Genomic DNA, 6,933 nt, shown 5'->3' on the forward strand with positions numbered 1-6,933 from the left:
CTATATATTCCCATATATCCTCAAACCAACAGGGGCATCCACAAAAACACTTGCCGCCGCCGCAACCTTCTGTACCCGTGGGATCCCATCTAGGGGCCCTTTCCGGCGTCCTGTCGGAGGGGGATTCTGCCACAGAGGGCTTCTACATCAACTCTATTGCCCTTCTAATGAAGCGTTAGTAGTTTACCACAGACCTATGGGTCCATAGCTAGTAGCTAGATGGCTTGTTCTCTCTCTTTGATTCTCAATACCATGTTCTCCTCGATGTTCTTGGAGATCTATTTGATGTAATACTTTTTTGCGGTGTGTTTGCCGAGATCCAATGAATTGTGGATTTATGATCAGCTTATCTATCAATATTATTTGAATCTTCTCCGAATTCTTATATGCATGATTTGATATCTTTGTAATTCTCTTTGAACTATCAGTTTGGTTTGGCCAACTAGATTGGTTTTTCTTGCAATGGGAGAAGTTCTTAGCTTTGGTTTCAATCCTGCAGTGTCCTTTCCCAGTGATAGTAGGGGCAGCAATGCACGTATTATATTGTTGCCATCAAGGATAAAAAAATGGGGTTTTCATCATATTGCTTGAGTTAATTCCTCCACATCATGTCATCTTACTTAATGCATTACTCCGTTCTTTATGAACTTAATACTCTAGATGCATGTTGGATAGCGGTCGATGTGTGGAGTAATAGTAGTAGATGCTTAATCGTTTCGGTCTACTTGACATGGACGTGATGCCAATATTCATGATCATTACCTTAGATATCGTCATAAGTTTGCGCTTCACTATCAATTGCTCGGCAGTAATTTGTTCACCCACCGTATTATTTTCTGTCTTGAGAGAAGCCTCTAGTGAAACCTATGGCCCCGGGGTCTATTTTCCATCATACAAGTTTCCGATCTACCATATTAGTTTCTGATCTACCATTCTTGCAATCTTTTACTATCTGATCTATAAACCAAAAATATTTACTTTATCGTTTATCTATCTCTATCCGATCTCACTTTTACAAGTACCCATGAAGGGATTGACAACCCCTTTATCGCGTTGGGTGCAAGTTTGTTTGATTCTTTGTGCAGGTATTCGGTGATTTGTGCGTTATCTCCTACTCGATTGATACCTTAGTTCTCAAACTGAGGGAAATACTTATCTCTACTTTGCTGCATCACCCTTTCCTCTTCAAGGGAAAAACCAACGCAAGCTGAAGAAGTAGCAGGAAAAATTTCTGGCGCCATTGCCGGGGAGATCTACGCCAAGTCAAGACATCCAAAGTACCCATCATAAACTCTCATCTCTTGCATTACATTATTCGCCATTTGCCTCTCATTTTCCTCCCCTCCCACTTCGAAAACAATTTTCAAAAAGATTTGCCTTTTCTTCGCCCTCTTCGTTCGTTTTTGGTTTGCTCGTTTGCTAGATTGGTTTGTTGCCACCATGTCTGAAATTGTGGAGGTTATCGCTGAAAAAGATAGTAGTAATGATGGGGGAAACTTTGATGCTTTTGCTAATACTAATCCTCATGAAGAATCTACTATTTTGCAGACTAAAAAACTTCGCATTGGTAGCGGAAATATTATTGGAAAAGGGGTTATTCAAGATTTCTTTACTTGTACTGGTGCGTTACCCACGTTAGGTGGATCTATTCTCCATAGAACTAGTAGTCTTGCGGATGTTGTATCTTTGCTCGTGGTTGAACTTGATAGACAATTTGTTCATATGCATCCATCCATACAAAGGGTTTTTCTAGAGTTTTCTAATATTGAACAAACTTCTATTAAGTGCGCCGCCACTATATTTCTAGCACATGAGTTTAGATTTATTATGAAAGAAGCTAGTGAAATTTTCGCGCATTATAAAGTAGATGGTGGTCGTCCTCCCATAGAGGTAATTCTCTTTAACCAAGAGGACATAATGCATTTACGGTCTCTAGATCATTTTGCTTATAATGAAAATTTAAGGAAGAGGGTCCCTACCGATGTTTTAGTTGATAAGATTTCTGAGCTTAATGATAATTTTGCTATACAAAACAACGAATTGGGTTTCTCTCTTGGAAATAAGCTCATGACTTTTTGCCAAAAGAACACTTACAATGAAGAGTTGGTTATACAATATGAAGGGCCAAAGAAGGAACCAATTCCTCCCGAGCTTGATCTTGGGGATCCTTATCCCATTAAATTTAGCCCTTTTGATTACTTTTGCTTACCACAAAGAAAACTTGCTGCTGAACGAAAGGAGTATGAGATGAGTTTTTGAGATTTGCATTATCATTACTATGATTATACCTAGATCTATTCGTGTTTTGATGCCCATCTAAGGGCGTTAAACAATAGCGCTTGTTGGGAGGCAACCCAATTTTATTTTTGTTCTTTTCTTTTTGTTCCTATTTTGCTTTGAATAATTCATCTAGCCTCTGGTTAGATGTGGTTTTGTGTTTTAGTTAGTGTTTGTGCCAAGTAAGACATTTGGGATGGCTTACGGTGATAGTTTTTTTGATCTTGCTGAGAAACAAAAACTTTTGCGCCCAGGAAAATAATTTTCATAATTCACAGAAGCGTGATACGTCCATTTTGCATCATGCTTTGATATTGATATTTATTGCATTATGGGCTGTTATTACTCATTATGTCACAATACTTATGTCTTTTCTCTCTTACTTTACAAGGTTTACACGAAGAGGGAGAATGCCGGCAGCTGGAATTCTGGGCTGGAAAAGGAGCAAATATTAGATACCTATTCTGCACAATTCCAAAAGTCATGAAACTCCACGGAAGTTATTTTTGTAATTAATAAAAAATACTGAGCGAAGAAAATACCAGAGGGGGGCCACCCACCGTCCACGAGGGTAGGGACGCGCCCTACCCCCTGGGCGCGCCCCCTGCCTCGTGGGCAACCTAGCAGGCCTACAGTGCTCATCTTTGGCTATATGAAGTCTTTCACCCTAGAAAAAAGAAAAAGGAAGCTTTCAGGACGAAACACGGCCGCCACGAGGCGAAACCTTGGCGGAACCAATCTAGGGCTCCGGCAAACCTGTTCTGTCGGGGAAACATCCCTTCGGGAGGGGGAAATCATCACCATCGTCATCACCATCGATCCTCTCATTGGGAGGGGGTCAATATCCATCAACATCTCCACAACACCATATCCTCTCAAACCCTAGTTCATCTCTTGTATCCGATCTTTGTCTCAAAACCTCAGATTGGTACTTGTGGGTTGCTAGTAGTGTTGATTACTCCTCGTAGTTGATGCTAGTTGGTTTATTCGGTGGAAGATTATATGTTCAGATCCTTAATGCATATTAATACCCCTCTTATTATGAACATGAATATGATTTGTGAGTAGTTATGTTTGTTCCTGAGGACATGGGAGAAGTCTTGCTATAAGTAGTCATGTGAATTTGGTATTTGTTCGATATTTTGATAAGATGTATATTGTCTTTCCTCTAGTGGTGTCATGTGAACGTCAACTACATGACACTTCACCATTATTTGGGCCTAGGGGAAGGAATTGGGAAGTAATAACTAGATAATGGGTTGCTAGAGTGACAGAAGCTTAAACCGTAGTTTATGCGTTGCTTCGTAAGGGGCTGATTTGGATCCATATGTTTCATGGTTAGGTTTACCTCAATTATTCTTTCATAGTTGCGGATGCTTGCGGGAGTAGTTAATCATAAGTGGGATGCTTGTCCAAGGAAGGGCAGCACACAAGCACCGGTCCACCCACATATCAGACTATCAAAGTAATGAACACGAATCATATGAGCATGATGAAAACTAGCTTGACGATAATTCCCATGTGTCCTCGGGAGCGTTTTCCTTCATATAAGAATTTGTCCAGGCATGTCCTTTGCTACAAAAAGGATTGGGCCACCTTGCTGCACCTTATTTACTTTTGTTACTTGTTACCCATCACGAATTACCTTATCACAAAACTATGTGTTACCGATAATGTCAGTGCTTGCAGAGAATACCTTACTGAAAACCGCTTGTCATTTCCTTCCGCTCCTTGTTGGGTTCGACACTCTTACTTATCGAAAGGACTACGATAGATCCCCTACACTTGTGGGTTATCAAGACTCTTTTCTGGTGCCATTGCCGGGAGTGAAGCGCCTTTGGTAAGTGGAACTTGGTAAGGAAAAAAATTTATAGTTTGCTGAAATTTACTGTCACTTCTTACTATGGAAAGTAATCCTATGAGGGGTTTGTTCAGGATATATTCACCCTGACCTGTAGAGCAAAGAGTTGCTCCTCAACCTACTGAACCTACTGAAAATGTTTACTTTGAAATTCCTTCGGGTATGATAGGGAAACTGCTAGCTAATCCTTTTACAGGAGATGGAACATTGCATCCTGATTTGCACCTAATCTATGTGGATGAAGTTTGTGGATTATTTAAGCTTGCAGGTATGTCCGAGGATGTTATCAAGAAGAAGGTCTTCCCTTTATCTTTGAAGGGATACATTGACATGGTTTAGGCTATGTGATGATATGGGATCATGGAACTACAACCGATTGAAATTGGAATTTCATCAGAAGTTTAATCCTATGCATCTTGTTCATCGTGATCGTAATTATATATATAATTTTTGACCTCGCGAAGGAGAAAGCACCGCTCAAGCTTGGGGGAGGCTTAAGTCAATGTTATATTCATGCCCCAATCATGATCTCTCAAGAGAAATTATTATTCAAAAAATTTATGCTCGGCTTTCGCTCAAGAATCGCTCCATGCGCGATGCTTCTTGTACTGGCTCTTTCATGATGAAGACTATTGAACTCAAATGGGATTTATTGGAAATGACTAAACGCAACTCGAAAGATTGGGATCTCGACGAAGGTAAGGAGTCAGGTATAACACCTAAGTTTGATTGTGTTAAATCTTTTATGTATACCGATGCTTTTCCTGAACTTAGCACTAAATATGGACTTGACTCTGAGACAGTAGCTTCTTTCTGTGAATCATTTGCTACTCATGTTGACCTCCCTAAGGAGAAGTGTTTTAAATATAATCCTCCCATTGAAGTAAAAGTAGTTGCACCTATTAAATTTGAAGAAAAGACTATCACTTATAATGATCCTATTGTTCCTACTACCTATATTGAGAAACCACCTTTCCCTATTAGGATAAAGGACATGCTAAAGCTTCAACTATGGTTCGTAAGAGTAATACTAGAACACTTACACTACCTGAGCAAATTAAAGTTGAACCTAGTATTACTATGGTTAAAGATCTCTTGGCTGATACTCCCTCTGTTTCTTTTTAGTCTGCATAGAAGATTTGGTCAAAGTCAAGCTTTGCCTAGTTTGACTAACTTTATATTAAAAGTTATCAACAGTCACAATATGAAATCAACATTTTCAGATGCACCATGAAATGTATTTTCATATTATATAGTTTAAGTATTGTAGATGTTCATATTTTTTAATATAAATTTGGTCAAACTTTGTGTAATTTGACTTTGACCAAAACTTATACGCGGAGTAAAAAGGAACGGAGGGAGTAATATTGATGGGCATGTTATTTACTTCTGTGATGAAGCTGCTAGAATTGCTAGACCCGATACTAAAAATAAACATAGACCTGTTGTAGGCATGCATGTTATTTCTGTTAAAATAGGAGATCATTGTTATCATGGCTTATGTGATATGGGTGCTAGTGCAAGTGCAATACCTCATTCCTTATACAAAGAAATTATGCATGATATTGCACCTGCTGAGATAGAAGAAATCGATGTTACAATTAAGCTTGCCAATAGAGATACTATTTCACCAGTTGGGATTGTTAGAGATGTTGAAGTCTTGTGTGGGAAAGTTAAATATCCTACTGATTTTCTTGTTCTTGGCTCCCCACAAGATGACTTTTGTCCCATTATATTTGGTAGACCCTTCTTGAATACTGTTAATGCTAAGATAGACTGCAAAAAGGATATTTTTACGATTGGTTTAGGGGGTATGTCTCATGACTTTAATTTTGCTAAATTTCGTAGACAACCCCATGATAAAGAATTGCCTAGTAAGGATGAAATTATTGGTCTTGCTTCTATTGCCGTGCCTCCTAATGATCCTTTAGAACAATACTTGCTAGACCATGAAAATGATATGTTTATGAATGAAAGAAGGGAGATAGATGAAGTATTCTTTAAACAGGGACCTATTTTGAAACACAACTTGCCTATTGAAATTCTAGGGGATCCTCCACCACCCAAGGGTGATCCCGTGTTTAAGCTTAAACCACTACCTAATACTCTTAAATATGCTTATCTTGATGAAAAGAAGATATATCCTCTTATTATTAGTGTTAACCTTTCAGAGCAGGAAGAGGAGAAATTAGTGAAAACTCTGAAGAAGCACTGTGCTGCTATTGGATATACTCTTGATGATCTTAAGGGCATTAGTCCCACTCTATGCCAACACAAAATAAAATTGGAGAAAGACGCCAAACCAGTTGTTGATCACCAACGACGGTTAAATCCTAAGATGAAAGAAGTGGTAAGAAAAAAATACTAAAGCTCCTGGAGGCAGGTATAATTTATCCCGTTGCTGATAGTCAGTGGGTAAGTCCTGTCCATTGTGTCCCTAAGAATGGAGGTATTACTGTCGTTCCTAATGATAAAGATGAATTGATCCTTCAAAGAATTGTTATAGGTTATAGGATGGTAATTGATTTCCGCAAATTAAATAAAGCTACTAAAAAGGATTATTACCCTTTGCCTTTTATTGATCAAATGCTATAAAGATTATCCAAACATACACATTTTTGCTTTCTAGATGGTTACTCTGGTTTCTCTCAAATACCTGTGTCAAAAGAGGATCAAGAAAAGACCACTTTTACTTGCCCTTTCAGTACTTTTGCTTATAGACGTATGCCTTTTGATTTATGTAATGCACCTGCTACCTTTCAAAGATGCATGATGGCTATATTCTCTGACTTTTG

Source organism: Triticum aestivum, chromosome 4B (genome assembly GCF_018294505.1).
Source record: "Triticum aestivum cultivar Chinese Spring chromosome 4B, IWGSC CS RefSeq v2.1, whole genome shotgun sequence".
Taxonomy (NCBI): domain Eukaryota; kingdom Viridiplantae; phylum Streptophyta; class Magnoliopsida; order Poales; family Poaceae; genus Triticum; species Triticum aestivum.